The following is a 24,568-nucleotide window of genomic DNA, read 5'->3' as shown; positions in this document are numbered from 1 at the left end:
AAAATTAGCCAGGCGTGGTGATGGGCGCCTGTAGTCCCAGCTACTCAGGAGGCTGAGGCAGGAGAACCGCTTGAACCCGGGAGGTGGAGCTTGCAGTGAGTGGAGATCCCGCCCACTGCACTGCAGCCTGGGTGACAGAGCCAGACTCCATCTCAAAAACAAAACAAAACAAAACAAAGAGAAAATGATGGCCAGGCACGGTGGCTCAGGCCTGTGATACCAACACTTTGGGAGGCCGAGGTGGATGGATCACGAGGTCAGGAGTTCAAGACTAGCCTGGACAAGATGGTGAAACCCTGTCTCTACTAAAAATACAAAAATTAGCCTGGCGTGGTGGCAGGCACCTGTAATCCCAGCTACTTGGGAGGCTCAGGCAGGAGAATCACTTGAATTCGGGCGGCAGAGGTTGCAGTGAGCCGAGATCGCACCACTGCACTCCAGCCTGAGCGATAGAGTCAGACTCTGTCTCAAAAAAAAGGAACAAGCTGGTCCATTGACTTCTCAGCTGAAGTCACAGTCTGAGAACCAGAGAACTTTCATGATGCCTAATGGGTTGATACTACTGACAATCAAACACAACATTTAATTGTGCAGTGCAAGTTTTCACAGTCTAGACAAGTCTCTCATGTGAAAGATAAAGAATGGGATCCTGAAACTTGGATCTGGAGGGGCATCTGTTTGGTTTCAGGTGAAACTGACAATCTTGAACTACCAAGTCACTCTGAGCCTCCCGTACTAATGGAAATGTTTCGATGTCTGAGACTAGCCTTTTTCTCCTTGAAAACACTGAGATAAACTGACCTGGGGAGGATGCCTTGAAAGGGAATGCCCATTCTCCCCTCTTCCTGCCACAACCACCCCCTATTGCCACAAGACTGATAATTAAGGTCAAATCTCAGCATGGTCCAGGGGAACAAGTGCACACTATGAACAAGGAGGAAGCAGCTTATACACCAAAAGCATTGCAAGATTGCTAATATGTATTGACAGAAATATAGGGAATATATGCAGAAGTGATTTCCAAGGTTATTAGACAAAGGATAGCAAAATATAATACTAGATTGGGCAGAATTCATTGAGATGAGTACACTTACTAGAGACTCTGTATTTAAAGTGTCAGCTTATGCAGCTGGAGGTAGCTTTAAGAGCTTATTTGGTTGATTGCCTGAAGCTTGGACTCAATTATGGCCCTACAGTTAATTAAGTTGAGAAGCCTGAGCTGCCCTGGTATGATATGGGAAAGGGAATCCAAAGGCTTAAGGGGATAGGAATGTTGGAGAAGATTTATTATGTTCGACTTGCCCACAACTCCTAACTATGTTACATGAAAACACTTGGAAGATACTCCCTTCACCAAGGCATTGAGAAATCCATTACTGAGAAAAACACCTGCATCCTTGGAAAGCTCTGTGGTTGCTCTTCTTTGTAGGCAAGTTATGACTGTAAGGGATGGGCTCCCTGGTGTCAATGGGGTTCATGGAATACCAAAGTAGCAGAGGTCAAGTGGCAACATTTAACTGCCAAATACAGCACCATGGATGTTCAGGCACATTGACCACCGTTTCCCTGGGCATGAAACAGATGGATACCCTACTAGAATATTGTTCGGTCTATATGATAGAAAAAGTTCTAGATCTAATAGCCAAAAATCTGACTCAAGTCACCACAGTGGAGAGTCAGCCTGTCACTCAGTGTCCAGACTGAAGTTAATTCACAGATCCAGAACCCCTCTTTTAAAAAAATTATTTTATTTTATAGTTTTTAGAGATGGGGTCTCACTGTGTTGCCCAGGCTGGTCCCAAACTCCTGGACTTAAGCGATTCTCCTGCCTCAGCCTCCCAAAGTGCTGGGATTACAGGTGTGAGCCACTGAGACTGGTCTAGAGCCCCTTTATTGAAGGGGAAGCCAGGTCCTCTTGAGGGAGAAGCCTGAACCATAGCCACGCATACATACTGTAAATCTTCCTCCAAGCCTTCCTCAAAGGGACCTGTGGCCATTTACTAGAGTGACTACATTGGGGAAAAGGAAATACCTAGACCTTTTGAGAATTACTGGATACTGTTTCTGAATTGACACTAATTCCTGGGGACCCACAATGCCATTGTGGTCCATCAAAGCAGGGGCTTTAGGGTGGTCAGGTAATATTCTTAGCTCAGGTTTGATTCACATTGGGCCCAGTTGGTCCAGTGGCCCACCTTATAGTTATTTTCCCACTTCCTGAATTTATCATTGGAATAAACATACTTAGAAACTGGCATAACTGGCTGAGTGTGGTGGTTCACACCTATAATCTCAGCACTTTGGGAAGCTGAAGTGGGAAGATAGCTTGAGCCCAGGAGTTCAAGACCAGCGTGGGTAACATAGCAAGACCCCATCTCTACAAAAATTGTAAAAATTAGCTGAGTGTGGTGGCACATGCCTGTGATTCCAGCTACTCAGGAGGCTGAGGTGGGAGGGTCACCTGAGCCCAGGAGGTTGAGGCTGCAGTGAGCTGCAGTTGTGCCACTGCACTCTAGCCTGGGCAATAGAGAGAGACTCTGTCCCTCCGCCCCCCAAAAAAGAAACTGGCATAACTCCCGCCCCCACCCCCCCCCCCCCCGCCTCAGCTTGCTGATCCATGGGGTGAGGGCCATTACAGTAAGAACGGCTAAACCAAAGCCCCTGGAACATCCACTCTTTTGAAAGCTAGTAAACCAGAAGCAATAATGCATACCGAGGGGAATGCAGAGATTCATGGCACCAGAAAAGACTTGAAAGAAGTAGGGGTGATGACACCCATCACATCTCCATTTAACTCACCAGTGTGACCTGTGCAAAAGTTGGATGAATCTTGGAGAATGACTGCAGACTAGCATAAACGTAATTAGATGGTGACTCCACTTGTAGCTCCTGTCCCCAATATAGTATATTTACTGGAACAACTCAACACACCCCCTGGCACTTGGTATGCAGGTACTGGCCTGGCTGATGACCTTTTCTCTGCACCAATTTTCAAAGACTACCAGAAACCATTTGCTTTTACCTGGCAAGAACAAGAGCATAATTTTATGGTGTTGCCTCAGGGCTGTGTCAATTCTGCTCTCTGCAATGATATAGTCAGCAGAGATATTGCTCATCTTGATACTCAATTAAACATCACACTGGGCCACTACACTGATGACATGTAGATTGGATCTGGTGAGCAGAAAGGAGCAAATAGTTTAGATGTCTTATTAAGAATGAAAGGGGGCCAGGTGCAGTGGCTCATGCCTGTAATCCCAGCACTTTGGGAGGCCGAGGCGGATCACTTGAGGTCAGGAATTTTAGACCAGCCTGGCCAGTATGGTGAAACTCCATTTCTACTAAAAATACAAAAATTAGCCGGGCGTGGTGGCTCGCGCCTGTAATCTCAGCTACTGGGGATACTGAGGCAGGAGAATTGCTTGAACCCTGGAGGCAGAGGTTGCTGTGAGCCGAGATCAAGCCACTGCACTCCAGCCTGGGTGAAGAAGCAAAAATAAATAAATAAATAAATAGAATGAAAGGGCTGGGCACAGTAGCTCATACCTGTAATCCCAGCACTTTGGGAGGTCGAGGTGGGAGGATTGCTTGAGTCCAGGGCTTCGAGACCAGTCTGGGCAACATAGTGAGACCTTGTCTCTACAAAAAACAAAAACAAGGCCGGGAGTGGTGGCTCAAGCCTGTAATCCCAGCACTTTGGGAGGCCAAGATGAGCGGATCACAAGGTCAGGAGATCGAGACCATCCTGGTTAACACAGTGAAACCCCGTTTCTACTAAAAATACAAAAAATTAGCCAGGTGTGGTGGCGGGCACCTGTAGTCCCAGCTACTCAGGAGGCTGAGGCAGGAGAATGGCGTAAACCTGGGAGGCAGAGCTTGCAGTGAGCTGAGATCGCGCCACTGCACTCTAGCCTGGGCAATAGAGTGAGACTCCGTCTCAAAAAAACGAAAACAAAACAAAACAAAAAACCAAAAAAATTAGTCAGGCATAGTGCACATGCTTGTAGCCCCAGCTACTCAGGAGGCTGAGGTGGGAAGACCGCTTGAGCCCAGGAGATGGAGGCTGTAGTAAGCTGTGATCATACCACTCCACTCCATCCTGGGCGACAGAGCAAGACTTTGTTTCAAAAAATATATATATGTAAATTGGTGGACTTTGAGTGAAATAGATTGCCCTCTATAATTTGGGTGAGCCACATCCAATCAGTTGAAGGCCATAATAGAACAAAGACTGACCTCCACCAAGCAAGAAGGAATTCTGCCAGCAGAAGGCCTTTGAACTTAAACTGTATCATCAGCTCTTCCCTGGGACTCGAGGCTGCCAGCCTACCCTGTAGAATTCGGACTTGAAAAAATGCCAGCCTCCATAATCACATGAGCCAATTCCTTAAAATAAATCCCTCTCTAAATATATACACATTCTATTGGTTCTGTTTCTCCGAAGAACCCTGCCTGATACAGTTGGGTATAAACCTCACAAAAATTCAGGGGCCTGCCACCTCAATGAAGTTTCTAGGAGTTAAATAGTCTGGAGCATGTCAAAAGATTTCCTCCGAGGTGAAAGACAAGTTGCATACCTCACACCTCCTACCACAAACAAAAAGTTACAACCCTTGGTAGGCCTTTGTATTTTGGAGGCAACCTTTTTTTTTTTTGTTTGGAGACAGGATCCCACTCTGTCACACAGGCTGGAGTGCAGTGGCATGATCACGGCTCACTGCAAACTCCGTCACCTGGGCTTAAGCAATCCTCCTGCCTCAGCCTCCCAAGCAGCTGGAACTACAGGTGCACGCCACCACGCCTGGCTAACTTTTTTATTTTTTATTTTTTGTAGAGATGGGGTTTTGCCATGTTTCCCAGGCTGGTCTTGAACTGCTGGGTTCAAGAGATCTGCCGACCTCAGCTTCCCAAACTGCTGTAATTGCAGGCATAAGCTACCACACCCAGCCTTGGAGGCAACATTTGAGTGTGCTACTTCATTTTTTTTTTTTTTTTTTTTTTTTTTTGAGATGAAGTCTTGCTCTGTTGCCCAGGCTGGAGTGTGATGGTGCGATCTTGGCTCACTGCAACCTCCGCCTCCTGGGTTCAAGCGATTCTCCTGCCTCAGCCTCCCGAGTAGCTGGGATTACAGGGACCCACCACCATACCTGGCTAATTTTTGTATTTTAGTAGAGATGGGGTTTCACCATGTTGGCTAGGCTAGTCTTGAACTCCTGACCTCAAGTGATCCACCCACCTCAGCCTCCCAAAGTGCTGGAATTACAGGTTTGAGCAACCATGCCCAGCCTGAGTGTGCTACTTCAAACCCATCTATAGAATCACCCAAGCTTCCCAGTTTTGAATAGAACCAGACAAGAGAAAGCTCTGCAATTCAGACTGCACTACAAGCTGCTCTTCCACTTGATCCAGCAGATCCCATGATACTTGAAGTGTCTGTGACCAATAAGAATATTGTATGGAGTTTGTAGCAAGCACCAATGAGAGAATCACAGGGTAAGCCTCTAGGACTTTAGAGCAAGCATGTGCTTTCTTTCACAGAAGACTATTCTCCTTTCAAGAAACAGCTCTGGCTTACTGCCGGGCCTTTGCAGAGATTGAAACACCTAACCATGAGATATTAGGTGACCATACAGCCTGAGACTCTCATCATGAACTGGTATCTTCTTTGACTCACATAGCCATAAGCTTAGGCATGCATAGCAGCAATCTATTATTGGATGAAAATGGTACATAAAAGATGAAGTTGAGCAGGTCCAGAAGGTACAAGTAAGTTGCATGAGCAGGTAATTTAGACTCTTTTGACACCAACTCCTGTTGCTTTGCTTCCTCTCCTTCAATCCATGCCTATGATATTACGGAGTGTTCCTATGACCAGTGGACTGAGGAGGGAAAACTGAAGCCTAACTTATATATGGGTCTGCATGTTATACTGCTACCATCCAAAAGTAGACAGATGCAGCACTACAGCTGTACTCAGGGGTGATTGCATGACAATGGTGAAGGAAAATCCTCTCCAGTGGGCAGAACATTGAACAGTATGTTTAATTGTCCACTATGTGTCAAGTAAGAGATGGTCAGAAGTATAGATCTACACTGACATGTGGTTAGGGACTTGAAAAGAAGAAGATTGAAAGATTGGCAACAAGGAAGTCTGGGGAAGAGAAATGTGACCAGCCTTCTCTGAATGGGGACAGACTGTGAAGATATTTGAGTCCTATGTGAATGCCCACCAAAAGGCATACATTGTATAGGAGACTCTTATGAATCCAGAGGACGAAATGATGTGGTCTGTTGATACGCATCAGCCTCTTTCACCAGCCACCCCAGTGTTTGCTCAATGGGCCCACAAAGAAATAGGCCATGGTGGTAGGGACGGAGGCTATGCCTGGGCTCAACAACATGGACTTCCCCTTACCAAGGGTTGCATGGTTGCTGAGTGCCTAATCTGCCAACATGATCGACCAAAATTGAGTCCCTGATATGGCACTATTCCCTGTGGGGACCAGCCAACCACCTGGTGACAGGTTGATTACATTGGATGTCTTCCATCATGGAGGGGCACAGAGATTCAGTCTCACAGAAACAGATGTATTTTCTGGATATAGTTTTCCCTACTCTGCCCATAATCCTTGTGCCAGCACTACCATCTGTAGACTCTTCTGCACAGCTTTGCTTCTGGTTCACAGCAAAGCAAGCGCAGCAATGGGCTCATGCGTATGGAATTAACTGGTCTTACCACATACCACATCATGTTAAAGCAGCTGGCCTAATTGAAGGGTGAAATGGCTTACTGAAACTTGGTTTTGATGCCAGTTGGGAAATAACATCTTGAAATGATGGGATACTATTTTTTGGAATGTAATATATACTTTGAGCTAGAGACTATTATACAGCACTCTCTCTCCCATAGCCAGAATAAATGGGTCCTGAAACCAAGGGGTAGAAGTAGGAGTAGCTCTTCTCATTATTACAACTAATAACCTATTCAGAATTTTTGCTTCCTGTCTCAGCAATTTGGAGCTTTGCTAGTTTGGAGATCTTAGTCCTCAAAGGGAGACTGTTTCTTCCAGGGGACACAACAGTAATTCCAGTGAATTGGAAAGTGAAAAATGTGGGACATTTTGGGCCCCTTATGCCAATGAAACCACAAACCAAAAAAAGGGGGTGAGGTAAGACTTAATTTACTGGCTCGAGTGATTGATCCTAATTACTAAGTGGAAGTTGAGTTTTTGCTACACAAGGGAGGCAAAGAGGACCATGTCTGCAACCCAGAGAATTATCTGGGGTGCCTCTTAGTACTTCCATGCCTAATAGTAAAGTTTTGTTGTTGTTGTTTGTTCTGTTTTTTGTTTTGAGAAGGAGTCTTACTCTGTCACCCAGACTGGAGTACAGTGGCACGATCTTGGCTCACTGCAACCTCCATCTCCTGGGTTCAAGCAATTATCCTGCCTCAGGTTCCTGAGTAGCTGGGACTACAGGCGCATGCCACCACGACTGGCTAATTTTTGTATTTTTAGTAGAAATGGGGTTTTGCCGTGTTGGTCTCAAACTCTTGACCTTAGGTGATCTGCCTGCCTTGGCCTCCCAAAGTGCTGGCCCCCATAGTAAAGATTAATGGTTAAACTCCATTAAAAGGTTAAACTCCAGTAACTCAAAACAGGCAGGATGATCAAGGACTGAGACCCTTCCAGAATGAAAGTTTGGGTGACTCCTTCAGGTAGAAAAGAGCATCTGAGGTTCTGAATGAAGGTAGAGGAAATACAGATGGATAATAACAGAAGAAGGAAGCCATAGATGTCAATTATAACCTTGAGATTGATTACAGAAATGAGTACTATATTACCTTTCTTCATTTGCTTTCTGCTTGTTGTATGTATGTGTTTATTTGCATAATCTAGCCATGTTCTTTTTCTCTTTTTCCCATTTTTATTTTATATACAAGAAGTTGGAAGTTAATTTTACAATTTACTCTTTAGGTACTAGGGTATCAGTGGGGCCATGGCTAAATTTGAAGAGTAATTAATACAGACAGTGATGTGTCTTCTCATTTGGGTGAAAGGGTAACAACTTCTCTTGTAAGAAGGATAGCTATATCTTGTTGGGTAGGAGTAAAGTTGTTTTATTCTCTTTTTTCTGAGACAGAGTCTTGTGCTGTCACCCAGGCCAGAGTGCAATGGCGGGATCATAGCTCACTATAACCTCAAACTCCTGGCCTTCAATGATCCTCCCACCTTGCCCAAGTTGTTTTGTTGTACAAGAATTCAAATATGTGCACATGAAATCCAAGAAGTCAAAGGGGTGGACTGTACCACTTACCAATTTTTACCTCTCAGCTTCAAATTCACTCTTCATGCCTGCTCTGTGAAAACAGATCTGGTCCCTTTACATGTTTCCTTTGCCACCTGGCACTGATGCTTTGCCAGTAGAGGGCACTGGAGAGACATTTCAAGAAGGAAAAAGGTTTTGCTTCCCAATGCTGGAGTGCCCACTTTGCAGGTTACTGCAGTGTCTGCAGCTTTCGATAGCAACAGGGTCCTACAACTTCTCCAGTGCCTGACTCCTGCAGTGCGTGGTGACCAGCAGCACCCAGTAGCCAGCAGCCTCCCGCTGGAATTCCCCATCAGATGGGTTAGTAGCAGTTTGCCTCTGGCTCCTGAAGCACTCACAGCTTCTCCATTTTCCAGCTTTTGTAGTGCAGGGCAGCCAACAGCACCCAGTAGCCAGCAACATCCCCTGGCACTCTCCCTCAGGTAGTTTTGTGGCAGAGTGCCTCCAACGAGACACCTCCCCATGAACAGCTTTCACTGGCACTCTAGATGGTGGATTTCTGGCAAGTTCCAGCAAGCAGATTTCCAGCAAATTCTGCCATTCAATGAGTCACAGCCATATTCTCTCCAACAAGGACTGATCTCAACCCTGAACTAAGGTGGGTGTAGGGACAACAGGGAAGGGTCTTCCTTGGGTGCTCGATTTCAGTCACACTCATGCTTTCCTATGCCTTTTTTTTTTTTTTTTTTTTTTTTCCCCAGAGAGAGAGAGACAGGGTCTTACTCTGTCACCCAGGCTGGAGTACAGCAGAGCTGTGATAACAGCTCACTGCAGCCTCAAACTCCTGGGATCACATGATCCTCCTGCCTCAGCCTCCTGAGTAGCTAGGACTACAGGCACGTGCCACCATTCCCCGCTCCTATACCTTCTTGAATGTATGGAATATATTTATAACAGCTGTTTTCATGTCCTTTGTCCACTTACTCTATCATCTGGGTCATTTCTGGTTCATGTTCTATGGATTATTTTTCCCCCCATTATGGGTTGTATTTTCCTGTTTCTTTGCACGCTTGATAATTTTTTATTGTGTGCCAGATGTAAATGTTGAAAGGGGAAAAGTTCCCTATCCCCCTAGCAGGGTGTGAGAGGAGGGTGTGGCTCGCTTCTTTGGTGCACCACTGCTCAAATCTCTAGGGGGAGCATGCAGATGGGCAGGTTGTGGGGATCCGGCCCCACGGCAGTGTCTAGGAGTGAATGTTTACAGCTGAAGCCCCAGTGGGCATGTGTTACGATGTGCTCTTTTAGTTTTGCTGTCTGTAGGCAGTTTGTGTTAATCAGTTCAATTAGACCCTTTGCCTTATCCCAAGGACAGAGGGCTTTCTATATCCCGGCGTTCTTGCCTTGGTGTACTGGAAGAATCGGATCACATGTGGGCTTGGAGAATGAATGCAAGGTTTTTTATTGAGTGGTGGTAGCTCTCAGCAAGGTAGATGGGGAGGCCAGAAGGGGGATGGAGTGGGAAGGTGGTTTTCTCCTGGAGTTGGGCCACCCAGTGGCCAGACTCTCCTCCAACCCCCTGCCAAACTCCATGTCATTCCACCAGTCAATGGCCCGCCAGCATCTGACGGTGCCTGTTGCTGTGCTCTTCTGCCAGTGTGCTCTTCTTGATGTCCAGCTCTTTGTGTCTGTGCCCCCTAGGGTCTCGGGGTTTTTATAAGCACAGGATGGGGGCGTGGCAGTCCAGGGTGGTTTTGGGAAATGCAACATTTGGGCATAAAAACAGAAATGCCTGTTCTTACCTTGATCCGTGGGCACAACCCCAGGGTGGACCCCTAGCCAGGGACCCACCCTCCTCTACTCAGCAGTTCCCTGCCCCACTCCCATATCAATATTACCTTATTGGGTGCTGACTTTTTCGAACTTAAAAATTTTTTTGTTTTGTTTTTGGCTGGGCACAGTGGCTCATGCCTGTAATCCCTGCACTTTGGGAGGCTACTAAGGAGGCTGAGGCAGGAGAATAGCTTGAACCTGGGAGGCAGAGGTTGCAGTGAGCCGAGATCATGCCACTCCAGCCTGGGCAACAGAGTGAGACCCTATCTAAAAAAAAAGAAAATTTGTTTTGGTCCAAGACATAATTAATCAGTTTGATCTTTTGGAGGCTTGTTTTTAAGGTCTTTTTTGTTGTTTGTTTGTTTTTTTCTTTGAGACAGGGTCTCACTCTGTCACCCACGCTGGAGTGCAGTGGTGTGATCATGGCTCACTGCAGCCTTAACCTCCTGGGCTCAAGCGATCCTTCCACCTCAGCCCCCTGTGAGCTTAGTAGCTGGGACTACAGGCGTGTGCTACCACACCTGGCTAATTTTCGTAATTTTGTACAGACAGGGTTTCACTATGTTGCCCAGGGCTCAAACTCCTGGGCTCAAGTGATCCACCTGACTTGGCCTCCCAAAATACTGGGATTACAGGCATGAGCCACCACACTTGGTCTGCTTTTAAGTTTTTTTTAGGCAGGACCTGCACAGCCTTTAGTCTAAAGCTAGTTTGGTACTGAGGCAATACCATCCTGAGCTTTCTACTCAATGTCTTATGTGTTAGGAGGTTTCTCCACTCAGGTTAGTGTGGAGATAAAGTATTCCTGGCTCTGAGGATTATTATTCCTCCTGATCCTTTGCAATGGCCTTTCCCTGCGAGGCAGGAGAATAGGGTCTGGAAGCAGGGAGCCTAAGGCCAATTCACACTGACTTCCTAGAACTAAATCAAAAGGAAAACCCCAACTTTCCAGGCCCAAATAACAAAAAGATCAGAGGCTACTCCCTTTGCAACCCACCCTCTTCTTCTGCATCACAGATGAGAAATGGAAAGTACCTTTGATTGGTCCCCTCCCATAACCAGTCAGACTGGTTGTGGGCCTAGTCTTCATTTGCATAGGGGTGTAACTTTGTAACTTCACTTCAGCCTCTGATTGGGCCCCTCCTATAATCAACCAGACGTTTGCAGAGGGTATAACTTTGTAACTTCACTTCAGCTTCTGATTGGTCACCTTCCATGACCAATCAGACTGATCGTGGGCCACTACTCCATTTACATAGTGTAAACCAAGTAACCAATGGGAAACCTCTAGAGGGTATTTAAACCCCCGAAAATTCTGTAACCAGTGGCTCTTGAGCTGCCTGCTCAAGCATACTCCCACTCTGTGGAGTGTACTTTCGTTTCAATAAATCTTTGCTTTTGTGTCTTCATTCTTTTTTTTCTTTTCTTTTCTTTTTTTTCCTGAGACAGAGTCTTGCTCTGTCACACAGGCTGGAATGCAGTGGTGCGATCTGGCAACCTCCGCTTCCCAGGTTCAAGCAATTCTTCTGCCTCAGCCTCCCAAGTAGCTGGGATTACAGGTGCCCACCACCACGCCTGGCTAATTTTTCTATTTTTAGTAGAGATGGAATTTCACCATGTTGGCCAAACTGGTCTCAAACTCCTGACCTCGTGGTCCACCCACCTTGACCTCCCAAAGTGTTGAGTTTACAGGTGTGAGCCACCACACCCAGCCTGCTTCATTCTTTTGTGGCTTCATTCTTTCGTTGCTTTGTGCGTTTTGTCCAATTCTTTGTGCAAAATGCCAAGAACCTGGTTGACTCCACTTTGTTCAAAATGCCCAATTCTTTCTTCAAAATGCCAAGACCCTCCACTGGTAACACCTGGATTTCAGATAGTTTCCTCATATATGTTTGCTGATCAGAATTCAGCTGAAGACTTGAAAGGAACCCCCTATAGATCTCCAGAGCTTTCTCTCTGTGTGCAGCTCGCTCCTCTATGGTACTCTGTGCTGGCCTCTGAATTCTGGCTGCTGTCGCTGCCAGAAACTCATTTAACTATGTCATCTAAATTCAGAGAGGCCACAAGTCTCTTTTTTAGTCCTCCTCACTGCCCCGCCAACCAACATATGCCTGGAAACTCTCTCCAGGCCATCATATGGTTCACTCAGTTGTTTCTCTTCTCTCATGGGATCATGGTCCCATGCTTCCTGTTTTCTAATGTCTGGAAACCTTTGTTTCATTATTTGTTCATTATTTGTTTCATGTTGACATTAGACAACAAATTAGGTCCTATTTTACCTGGTTTCTTAGATGTTTAAGGCAGGGGAGTAAATCCAGTTCCTGTTACTCCATCATGGTTGGAAATACAAGTCTTCAAATGCCCTCTTCTGACCCATATCCTTAGACTTTGCCTTCCAGAACTCACACTCAGTCATCAGCAGAATCCATTAGTCTAGAGCTGAAGAATTCTTCTCTGAAGGTTGAGCTTGCCTTCTTGCTCCAATGGGAACATGAGTGGCTCTTCCTTGACAATACTGCAGCACTCTCAAGCAGTGGCCAGTTTTCTCTTCCACAGCTCTCATCACAGTGATTCCAGAGGCATAGGTGTCCTCCATGCACTTCATGCACTCCTCCCAGACCATGGTCCCTCTCTCCTCAGGAACCCCACCACCACCTCCAGCTCCTCTGAGGCACAAGCATTAGACTCCACAGCCTTCTACTCATCTTCATCACAGTCATCTACCAAGCCCTTCATCACTCCCCTTTGGTTTATCCCTGGCTCACTGTCATGCTCTCCAATACCTCTCTTGTCCAGAACTCTTGGTGATTTCAAAATACACATTGATAGTGGATTAAGGCCAGGCACGGTGGCTCACACCTGTAATCCCAGCACTTTGGGAGGCTAAGGCAAGAGGATGGCTTGAGTCCAGGAGTTCAAGACCAGCCTGGGCAACATAGCAAGACCTTGTCTCTATTTTTTAAAAAAATAAAAAATAAAGACTACTCTGGGCACACTGTCTGTGGGGTAGCCCTGCTTCACAAGGAGCAGTTTAAAAAAAAAAAGTTAGGGGATTAAAAATCCACAGTCTGGCAGGCGTGGTGGTTCACGCCTATAATCCCAGTACTTTGGGAGGCTGAGGCAGGTGGATCACTTGAGCCCAGGAGTTTGAGACCAGCCTGGGAAACATGGCAAAACCCCATCTGTACTAAAAATACAAAAAGTAGCCAGGCGTCGTGGTATGCACCTGTAATCCTGGCTACTCAGGAGGCTGAGGCATGAGAATCATTTGAATCCAGGAGGTGAAAGTTGCAGCGAGCTGAGATCGCACCACTGCACTCCAGCCTGGGCAACAGAGACAGACTCAGTCTCAAAAAAAAAAAAAAAAAAAATTAAGAGTCTAACCCTGGACTCTTTGTTCTGTGAGCTCTTCTCCACTGATACTGTGCCCACTCCACTTCAGCCACGCACACCACTGTTGTACCATTGACCTTGTGGTTAATGATAGCTGCAGCCTCTCCATAACCTCAATTTCAACGTTTTCACTTGTTGACCACTACCTCTTCAACTTGCAGTTCACCTCCCCATTGTATTAGTTAGGATTCTCCAGAAACAGAAACAATAACTTGTAAAGATATATACATGTCCATGTATGGGGGGAGATCTATTATAAGCAAGTGGTTCATACAATCATCAAGGCTGACAAGTCCTAGGATCTACAGGGTGAGTTGGCAAACTGGAAACCCAAGAGAGCTGATGGTGTATTCAGTCCAAGTCTGAAGGTCTGAAACCCAGGAGAATCAATGGTGTAGTTCCAGCTTAAAGGCCAGCAGGCTTGAGACCCAGGAAGAGTCAATGTTTCAGTTTGAGTCCAAAGGCAGGAAAAAGCCAATGTCCCAATTAGAAAACAGTCAGGCAGAATTCTGTCTTTCTCTGGGTGGGGGTGGGGGGGCTGGGGGAGGTGAGGGGTGGTCAGCCTTTTTGTTATATTCAGGCCTTCAGCTGATTGGATGTTGCTACCCCACATTAGAGCTTTACTCAGTCTACTGATTTAACTGTTAATCTCATCCAAAAACATCCTCACAGACACATTCTGAATCACGTCTGACCAAGTATCTAGGCATCCTGTGGCCTAGACAAGTCGACACACAGAATTAACCATCACAAATCCATCTCTTGCAACGAGACACCTACACGCATCCCCTTAAACCATACTTAATCTCCAATAAAGACAATAGCAAGGTCATAATTCCACCTGACATGATACAACTGTCCTGTGCACAATTGAAAAATGTATTAACCCCTTCTCCAAAAGATGTGAAGTCCTTGAGCAACATTTATTCTTTTCCTTGATATTGTATAACTTAAATACTATGATGTAAAGTTAATACATCTTATATTACATGATATAAGAATAAGAGAGCGGGCCGGGCGCAGTGGCTCACACCTGTAATCCCAGCACTTTGAGAGGCCCAGGCAGGTAGATCACCTGAGGTCAACCCGCCTCCTGGGTTCAAGCGATTCTCCTGCCTCAGCCTCCCGAGTACCTGGGATTACAGGCACCCACCACCACGCCTGGCTAATTTTGTATTTTTAGTAGAGACAGTGTTTCACCATATTTGCCAGGCTGGTCTTGAACTCCTGACCTCAAGTGATCCACCTGTCTCAGTCTCCCTAAGTGCTGGGATTACAGGCATGAGCCACTGCGCCCAGCCAAAAATAATTTTTTAGTAAGGAAGAAATACTCATGCCAATTACCATCCTCATGTCTGTAACCAGTCATGTGGTCATAGCTGGTGTTCATAACTACCTTCTTCCACTAGCCAGTCCATACTCCCTTTGCCTTCAGCAAGCACCTCAGCTGGTTATGGTTCTTGCCTGGTGGGGTGACCCAAACCTTCATTCCTGAAGGGTCTGGGCCATTTGTAGTCCTGCCTGAATTGGGTTGTAGTTTTTCATTGACCTTAATCACAGGGAATGGTAATATTTAGAGATGCCCTAAGGGATCGCCTGCATTCCAGAATACTCTTCCTTCCTTCCATTATGGAGTAGTAGTCCAATGTCCCCTTGGTAGGCAGGATGGATCACCCCAGCCAGCATAACTCCCTTCTTTGCCTGTTGATTCAAAGACACAAAGAGACCGGGTGTAGTGGCTCACACCTAAAATCCCAACACTTTGGGAGGCTGAGGTGGGCAGATCACCTGAGGTCAGGAGTTCGAGATCAGCCTGGCCAACATGGTGAAACTCCGTCTCAACTAAAAATATAAAAATTAGCCGGGCATGGTGGTGCATGCCTGTAGTGCCAGCTATTTGGGAGGCTAAGGCAGGAGAATTACTTGAACCTGGGAGGCGGAGGTTGCAGTGAGCCGAGATTGTGCCCCTGCACTGCAGCCTGGGCAACAGAGCGAGACTCTGTCTCAAAAAAAAAAAAAAAAAAAAGAAAAGAAAAGAAAAAAAAAAAGAAAGAAAAGAAAAAACAAAGACACAAGGAGCCCAAAGTAGCCACAGACTGAACTTCTAGTTCAATGGAATCATTGTTGTGTCTCCCGGTGGAAGCCTTCCCTCCTCTGGGATTACCACCTCTAGGCCAGCAGAGGATGAATTCATAAGAACAAGAAGCACCTTGTGGCCCAGTCAAATTGACAACTAAAATTAACCATCACACCCTTTGACCCCATTAGGACCTACAATTTATTGATCCTACTACCTTTTCAGTGTTTCACACCTCTCTCATGTCCTCACTTCCCTCCTTACCCAGCTTAAATTCTAGAGTCCATAATTGTAGTTCCTCTTTTTTTATTGTTCCTCTCTTACTTCATTTAACCCAACAGGCAAAACTACAGCTTAGCTTCTTTTTCTGGAGTGCAGTGGTGCAATCATGGCTCACCACAACCTTGAACTCCTGTTCTCAAGTGATCCTCCACCTCAGCCTCCCAAGTAGCTGAGACTACAGGCATGCACCACCACGCCCTGCTAACATATATATGTGTATATATATATATATATATTAGAGACAGGGTCTCACCATGATGCCCAAGATGGTCTTGAAGTCCTGGCCTCAAGTGATCCTCCTGCCCTGGCCTCCCAACATGCTGGGATTACAGGCATGAGCCACTGTGCCCAGCTTCCAATTTAGTTTCTAAAGAAACCCTGGATGTAGCAGTGATCACCAATGGTTGCCACAGCCCCAAAAGGAACATTGTGTATCACTGATGTGCATGACTGTATTCCCTTCTACAGTACAGTGTGTTTTGGGATAACTTATTTAGCCATGTCTGGGTGGGTGTAAGCCCTGCCTGCATGCCCCTTTGCTTTTCAGTACCTCTGCTTGTGTGTGTGTATCTATGTGGCTGCATCTGCACAGGTCTGTGTTTGATATCACTGTATGTCAGTCTGTGTGTGGCTCTGCCTGTGTCTATGCTAATGGGCTGCGTGTCTCTACATGGCAGGTGGGTCTCAGTGTGACTTGTGTCTCTTTGTGAGTGACTGATGGTTACTATACTGGGTATCTCTGAGTGACTGTGCCTGTATATGTCTCCGTTTGCTGCTGACATATGTCAAAGTGTGTGTGTGTTTGTGTCTGCTTGTGTGCTGTGGGTTTGTGTGTGTGTATGTGTGTTGGGGGGGTATTGTATGGTCACTCTATGTAGGTATCTGGGTGACTCAGAGGCTGTGCCTGTGCTGGCTTCTGTCTATGCATCTGTGCCTCTGAGTGAAGAGACAGAGAGCTGGCAAGAACACCTTGATCTAGAATCTTCTCCCCACCTACTCCCACAAGCCAAGACTGCCATCTTGCAGCCTCAGGCATGTGCCACAGGAGTGACCCACTGGGTGAGAGGCACCTGCCACCTGCACCCATGGCTCTCCTCAAAAGCAGGGCTTCCAGAGAGGGAGGGAAGGAAGGAAGGAGGAAGGAGGGAGAGAGAGAAGTGGGTGGCCTCTTGGGGCTCTCCCAAGGGTTCAGGAAGACTTTACTCTACCTGTCCACGATCCCCTCTCCAGTTCCAACCCTGACTTTCCCAGCCCTCAGGGCATAACTCTATAGTGGCCCCACTCCAGCAGAATCACCCAAGTGCCATAAACCCATACCTACCTCCTGTGCTCAAGGCCTTTCCTGCTGTCACCTGCACCTGCCCCACTTCAGGAGAGCCTCTCACCTCCCTCCTTTCCCCTTCACCCTGCTCCCCCAGCACAACCAGATTGGGCCAAACTGAAGTGTGTGCCTGGCAAAATCTGAGCCCCAAGTATTTTTGCCCTTATTGGAACTTTGTTACTGCCAAGTTCATTCCCATCTCAGGACCTTTTCACTGTCCCTGCCTAGAATACCCATCCCCCAGACTGATGCACAGCTGGCTCCTTCAGCTTAAGGTTCCAGTCTCAGGCCATGTGTCACCTCCGTGAGGCCTTCCCTGTTCACCACTGGTGAGTGCCCACCCACTTCAGTCTGCTCCACCTCACCTCCCTGCTTCATTTTCTTCAGGGCATTACTCACTACCTGACATCGTCACTGCTGCCCCCACCAGAATGACAGCTCTCTGAGAGCAGAGATTTATGTCTGTTCTATTCACCGTGGTGTCCCCAGAATCCAGGACAGGACACTCAATAAGGAATTGGTTGGATGAGTTAAAAGATCTCCCAGTATTAGATGCAGACTCAATCTCCCCTCATCCCCGGCTGTTGATCTCGCCATCCATAGCTCCAAGGAAAGTAGGATGGACTGGACTGAAGGTGAAGTCACAGGACCGGTGAGGTCAAGGGCACCGAGCCAGCCTGCACCTGGCAGTTCCCACACCAGGCACCCTCCCTGCGACCACCCCCAGATCCTAGGAACCTGACACGGGGCAGAGAGGGGCTGGTTAGGGATGTTGCCCTAACTATGCCTGCTCAGGTCAGCAATATGGAGATGCTGTTTAGCTGAGAGGAGGCCTTTGCTGGCCTGGGGTGAGGACCAGAACCAGAACCAGAGTTCCTCCAGAGAGGGTTCTCCTGCTTCCCCCACCCAACACAGACCCTGAAAGGGGCAGGAATGGAGGGACTTCCACCAGAGTTTTCAGATGCCCACCATGACCCTGGGGTAAACAATCATATTCACTTATGGTTTATCCTTCCTGTGTTTCTTTTTGCAAAAATAAGCAGATATATGTCTATATTCTTATTTCTTCTTCACTACCACAGACTTTCTCTTTCCTCATCTCTTCTCTTCTCTTCTCTTCTCTTCTCTTCTCTTCTCACGGGATCTCACTCTGTCGCCCTGGCTGAGTGGAGTGGTGTGATCATGGCTCACTACAGCCTCAACCTCCTGGGCTCAGGCAATCCTCCCACCTCAACCTTGCAAGTAGCTGGGACTATGAGGTGTGCACCACCATCCAGGCTAATTTTTAATTTTCTTTCTTTTTTTTTTTTTTGTAGAGACGAGGTTTCTCTATATTTGCCCAGGCTCGTCTCGAACTCCTGGTCTCAAACAATCCTCCTGCTTCAGCCTGCAACCTCCGCCTCCCGGGTTCAAGCGATTCTCCTGCCTCAGCCTCCCGAGTAACTGGGATTACAGGCACCCACTACCACACCTGGCTAAATTTTGTATTTTTTAGTAGAGATGGGGCTTCACCATGTTGGCCAGACTGGCCTCGAACTCCTGACCTCGTGATCTGCCCCAGTACTTTCTTTTTAAAACCCAATTGACTAAATGACCAATTCACCAAATCATCAGATATCCCAGAATCCAAATGATAAAAGCTGACTTGCTACAAAATCAATGTGCTGAATTCTTGAGGATTTGAGGAAACGTTGAGTTTCCTTTTCACATTTTGGGTTTCTTTCCCAGGTAGTCCTAAACACATTCAACCAAGTCTACGTTAATTCACTGCAGCTGTTTGGCAGCCAGAGGCAGCATAGTTGACTTGGTCTATTGGCGATTGAGCATGCAGGGGTGGATCCTGGACAGCAGGGTGGCCTAGAGCCAGGGTGGGGCTGGAGATCAGGAAGTGAAGATGACCGGTGGCAATGTCCATCTGAAAGTGGAGCAAAAATTTTCCAAGCTACTGAGAGCCATGAACTGAACCCCACCCCAAGAAAAGGCTCTAGTAAGTTTTTTTTTTTTTTTTTTTTTTTTTTTTTGAGACGGAGTCTCGCTGTGTCGCCCAGGCTGGAGTACAGTGGCCGGATCTCAGCTCACCGCAAGCCCCACCTCCCGGGTTTACGCCATTCTCCTGCCTCAGCCTCCCGAGTAGCTGGGACTACAGGCGCCCGCCACCTCGCCCGGCTAGTTTTTTGTATTTTTTAGTAGAGACGGGGTTTCACCGTGTTAGCCAGGATGGTCTCGATCTCCTGACCTCGTGATCCGCCCGTCTCGGCCTCCCAAAGTGCTGAGATTACAGGCTTGAGCCACCGCGCCCGGCCAGCTCTAGTAAATTTTCATGCTCTTGGATTGGACAATGGATTCCTAGCTATGACACCAAAAGTACAGACAACAACAACAAAAAAGAGATAAATTGGACTTCATCAAACTTGAAAACTTTTGTGTATCAGAGGACAGTATTAAGAAACTGAAAAGACAACCTATAGAATAGGAGGAAGCATTTATAAATCATATATCTGACAAGGGTCATGTATCCAGAATATATAAGGAACTCTTACAACTCAATGACAAAAACAAAAACAACCTGATTTTTTAAATGAGCAAAGGATTGAATGGATATTTGTCCAAAGAAGATATACAAATGGCTAAGAAGCACATGAAAAGATGCTCAACATCACTAGTCATTAGGGCAATGCAAATCAAAACCACAATGAGATACCACTTCATCACCACTTGGATGGCTATAATCAGCAAAACAGAAAATAAGTGTTGGCAAGGATGTTTAGAAACTGGGACCCTCACACATTGCTGGTCGGAATACAAAATGGTTCAGCCACTGTGGAAATAGTTGGGCAATTCCTCTAAAAGGTAATGATAGAGGCCGGGTGTGGTGGCTCAAGCCTGTAATCCCAGCACTTTGGGAGGCCGAGGCGGGTGGATCACGAGGTCAGGAGATCGAGACTATCCTGGCTAACATGGTGAAACCCCATCTCTACTAAAAATACAAAAAATTAGCCGGGTGTGGTGGCATGTGCCTGTAGTCCCAGCTACTTGGGAGGCTGAGGCAGGAGAATCGCTTGAACCCGGGAGGTGGAGGTTGCAGTGAGCTGAGATTGCACCACTGCACTTCAGTCTGGGCGACAGAGCAAGACTCCGTCTCAAAAAAAAAAAAAAAAAAAGATAAAGAGAATCATCATATGATCTAGCAATTCCACTCCTAAGTATATACCCAAAATAACTGAAAACTGATACTCAAGTACATCTAACACATGTTCATAGCAGCGGCATTCACAACAGCCAAAAGGTGGAACCAGTCCAAATGTCCATTAACAGATGAATGGCTAAACAAATTGTGGTACAGTTAGAGTATCCCTTATCCAAAATGCTTGGGACCAGAAGTGTTTTACATTTTGGATTTTTTTGGATTTTGGAATATTTATACATACATAATGAGATATCTTGGGGTGGAACCCAAGTCTAAATGTGAAATTCATTTATGTTTCACATTCACCTTATACACATAGCCTGAAGGTAATTTTATACTATATATATGTGTGCGTGTGTGTGTGTGTGTATGTTTTTTTTTTTTTTTTTGAGACATGGTCTTGCTCTGTCACCCAGGCTGGTGTGCAGTAACATGTTCTCAGCTCACTGCAGCCTCAACTTCCTGGGCTCAAGCAATCCTCCCACCTCAGCCTCCCAAGTATCTGGGACAGCAGGCATGCACCACCACACTCAGCTAATTTTTGTATTTTTTATAGAGACAGGGTTTGCCATGTTGCCCAGGCTGGTCTTCAACTCCTGAGCTCAAGTGATCCACTCACCTTGGCCTCCCAAAGTGTTGGGCCAGGTGCAGTGGCTCATGCCTGTAATTCCAGCACTTTGGGAAGCTGAGGCAGGTGGATCACCTGAGGTCAGGAGTTTGAGACCAGTCTGGCCAACATGGTGAAACCCTGTCTCTACTAAAAATACAAAAATTTGCCAGATGTGGTGGCGCATGCCTGTGATCCCAGCTACTTGGGAGGCTGAGGCAGGAGAATTGCTTGAACCTGGGAGGCAGAGGTTGCCGTGAGCCAAGATTGGGCACTCCAGCCTGGGTGACAGCAAGAATCTGTCTCAAAAAAAAAAAAAAAAAAAAGTGCTGGAATTACAGGCATGAGCCACCACGCCTGGCCAATTTTATACAATATTTTAAATAATTCTGTGCATGAAACAAAGTTTGTCTTAAGTACTTATTTGTGGAATTTTCCAGTGTGGCATCATTTTGGATCTGAAAACATTTTGGATTTTGAATTTTCAGATAAGGGATGCTCAACTTGTATATACATACAATGGAATATTATTCAGCCACGAAAAAGGAATGAGGTGTATGCTACATGATGCCAAAGATCAACAAAGCCAGATATTAGTTAACAGTGGTGAAACCTGGCCCAGCACGGTGGCTCACGCTTGTAATCCCAGCACTTTGGGAGGCCAAGATGGGCAGATTGCTTGAGGCCAGGAGTTTGAGACCAGCCTGGTCAACATGGCAAAACCCTGTCTCTCTAAAAATACAAAAATTAGCCGGGCATGTTAGTGCACACTTGTAATTCCAGCTACTCAGGAGGCTGAGGCAGGAAAATCGCTTGAACCCAGGAGGCAGAAGTTGCAGTGAGCTGAGATCATGCCACTGCACTCTAGCTTGGGTGACAAGGGCAAGACTCTGTCTCAAAAAAAAAGAAAAAAAAGAAAAAAAAAAGTCAACATATTGTATGATCCCTGAATAGGTAAATCCATAAAGACTGAACACAGATGAATGATTGCCAGGGGGCTGAGTGGGGCTGGTCTCAGGTAGGTGGTGCAAGAAATGGAGAGCAACTGCTTAGTGAGTATAGGGTTTTTCTTTGGGGCGATGAAAATGTTTCGTAACGAGATAGAAGTAGTGGTTGCACAACATTGTGAATGCACAAATTGCCACTAAATTGTTCACTTTGCAATGGTCAATCTTATGTGGGATTTCACTCCGATTTTTTAAAAAAAGAAGAAAAGGATCTAACTCCCTTGTGGAGCCTGCGTGAGTGGGTTTTCTTTCAGATTATCACAGTAATTCATGAGCATGGGAATAAGCCCCATGTCCTGAGGGGATTTTCATAAAAAGCAAAGTTTCTGCCTGCCCTTCTCAAACCCCAGTTCCAGCCCCAGAGACAACCATTACTACCTATTCAACCTCTTTCTGATTTTAGTTCTTCCAGAGCTTTCTGTCATAACTCTAGACCAGCACTGTTCAATAAAACATTCAGCAATGATGGAAATGTTCTCTGTCTACACTGTACAGTATGGTAGCCACTAGCCACATATGGCTATTGAGTATTTTAAATGTGGCAAATGGGCCGGGTGCAGTGGCTGACACCTGTAATCCCAGCACTTTGGGAGGCCGAGGCGGGCGGATCACCTGAGGTCAGAAGTTCGACACCAGCCTGGCAAACATGATGAAACCTTGTCTCTACTAAAAATACAAAAAAAAATTAGCCAAGCATGGTGGCAGGCGCCTGTAATCCCAGTTACTTGGGAGGCTGAGGCAGGAGAATCACTTGAACCCAGGGGGCAGAAGTTGCAGTGAGCCGAGACCACGCCATTGCACTCCAGCCTGGACAACAAGAATGAAACTCTGTCTCAAAAAAATAAAAATAAATAAAAATTAAATTAAGAAAAAATTAGCCAGGCGTAGTGGCTCCTGCCTGTAGTCCCAGCTACGTGGGAGGCTGAGGCAGGAGAATCGCTTGAACCCAGGAGACAGAGGTTGCAGTGAGCCGAGATCATGCCACTATACTGCAGCCCCTGGGCGACAGAGCAAGACTCCGTTTCAACAACAAAAAAGAACATTTGCTTTTTTTTTGTTTGTTTGTTTGTTTTTTTGAGACGGAGTCTCGCTCTGTCGCCCAGGCTGGAGTGCAGTGGCCAGATCTCAGCTCACTGCAAGCTCCACCTCCCGGGTTCACACCATTCTCCTGCCTCAGCCTCCCAAGTAGCTGGGACTACAGGCGCCCGCCACCGCGCCCGGCTAGTTTTTTGTATTTTTTAGTAGAGACGGGGTTTCACCGTGTGAGCCAGGAAGGTCTCGATCTCCTGACCTCATGATCCACCTGTCTCGGCCTCCCAAAGTGCTGGGATTACAGGCTTGAGCCACCACGCCCGACCTTTGTTTGTTTTTTGAGACAGAGTGAGACTCTGTCTCCCAGAGTAGAGTGCAGTGGTGTGGTCTTGGCTCACTGCAACCTCCACCTCCCAGGTTCAAGCAATTCTCCTCCCTCAGCCTCCTGAGTAGCTGGGACTACAGGCATGTGCCAACACTCCCGGCTAATTTTTTGTATTTTTAGTAGAGACAGGGTTTTCCCATGTTGGCCAGGATGGTCTCGATCTCCTGACATTGTGATCCGCCTGCCTTGGCCTCTCAAAGTGTTGGGAGTACAGGCATGAGCCACCGCGCGTGGCCGAACATTTGCATTTTTGTGCAACCATCACCACCACATATCTCCAGAACCTTTTCTTCTACCCAACCTGAAACTCATACCTGTTCAGCCATAACTCCCCATTCCCTCCTTCTCCCAGTCCCTGGCAACGACCACTCTACTCTCTGTCTTTAGGAATTTGACTAAGTAGCTCATGTAAGTGAAATCACTTTGTGATTGGCTTATTTCACTTAGCATAAGGTCCTCAAGCTTCATCCATGTTGTAGCTTGTGTTAAATACTTAACTTAATCTAATTATTATTTTAAAATAGAGACGGGGTCCCACTCTATCACCCAGGCTGGAGTGCAGTGGCATGATCATAGCTCACTGCAGACTCAAACTCCTGGGCTCAAGCAATCCTCCTGCCTCAGCCTCCTGAGTAGCTAAGACTACAGGCGTGCCCCGCTAATTTTATTTTTTGTGAAGACAGAGTCTCATTTTGTTGCTCAGGCTGGTCTTGACCTCCTGGTCTTAAGCAATCCTCTTGCCTAAGCCTCTCAAAGTGCTGAGATTACAGGCATGAGACACTGTACTTGACCATAATTTTAATTAATTTAAGTGTAAATAGCCACATGTAGCTAGTGGCTACTATACTGGACAGTGCAGCTCTAGATAATATGCTTTATCATTTTGTGTCAATTTATCAACATGATATAAACTGTTGCATAGTAGTGAAAAAGGAAATTCTCCAACTGACTTACAGCAAGTCAAGTACTGGGAATTTTCCTAGACAATGTTGATAGGATTTTATTTCGCACCCTCCTCCCATGCCGCGCTACTTCCAGGAAAAGAAAAACAGAAATCAGCCGGGCGCGGTGGCTCACGCCTGTAATCCCAGCACTCCAGGAGGCTGGGGCAGGCAGATCACCTGAGGTGAGGAGTTCGAGACCAGCCTGCCCAATGTGGTGAAACCCTGTCTCTACCAA

The 24,568-nt window shown here is 46.5% G+C and overlaps 2 protein-coding genes across 10 annotated transcripts in view; one reads left to right on the top strand and one right to left on the bottom strand.

Moving 5' to 3' along the window:
• The window catches only part of TSR2 (TSR2 ribosome maturation factor), a 1,158,091-nt gene that overhangs the window by 951,285 nt on the left and 182,238 nt on the right, over nucleotides 1-24,568 (bottom strand). Inside the window, exon 1 of one of the 9 annotated variants that reach the window (XM_050777052.1) lies at nucleotides 2,592-2,596. The exons of the other annotated variants lie outside the window; for them this stretch is intronic. The gene's annotated coding sequence lies outside the window, so the exon portion shown is untranslated. Of the gene's footprint in view, nucleotides 1-2,591; nucleotides 2,597-24,568 lie in introns of those variants that run through there. 9 annotated transcript variants of the gene reach the window in all.
• The window catches only part of HSD17B10 (hydroxysteroid 17-beta dehydrogenase 10), an 81,399-nt gene that overhangs the window by 29,691 nt on the left and 27,140 nt on the right, over nucleotides 1-24,568 (top strand). The gene's annotated exons all lie outside the window — the stretch shown is intronic.

Source organism: Macaca thibetana, chromosome X (genome assembly GCF_024542745.1).
Source record: "Macaca thibetana thibetana isolate TM-01 chromosome X, ASM2454274v1, whole genome shotgun sequence".
NCBI lineage: Eukaryota > Metazoa > Chordata > Mammalia > Primates > Cercopithecidae > Macaca > Macaca thibetana.
The sequence above is the reverse complement of the archived record's forward strand: the minus strand, read 5'-3'. Positions and strand labels throughout refer to the sequence as shown.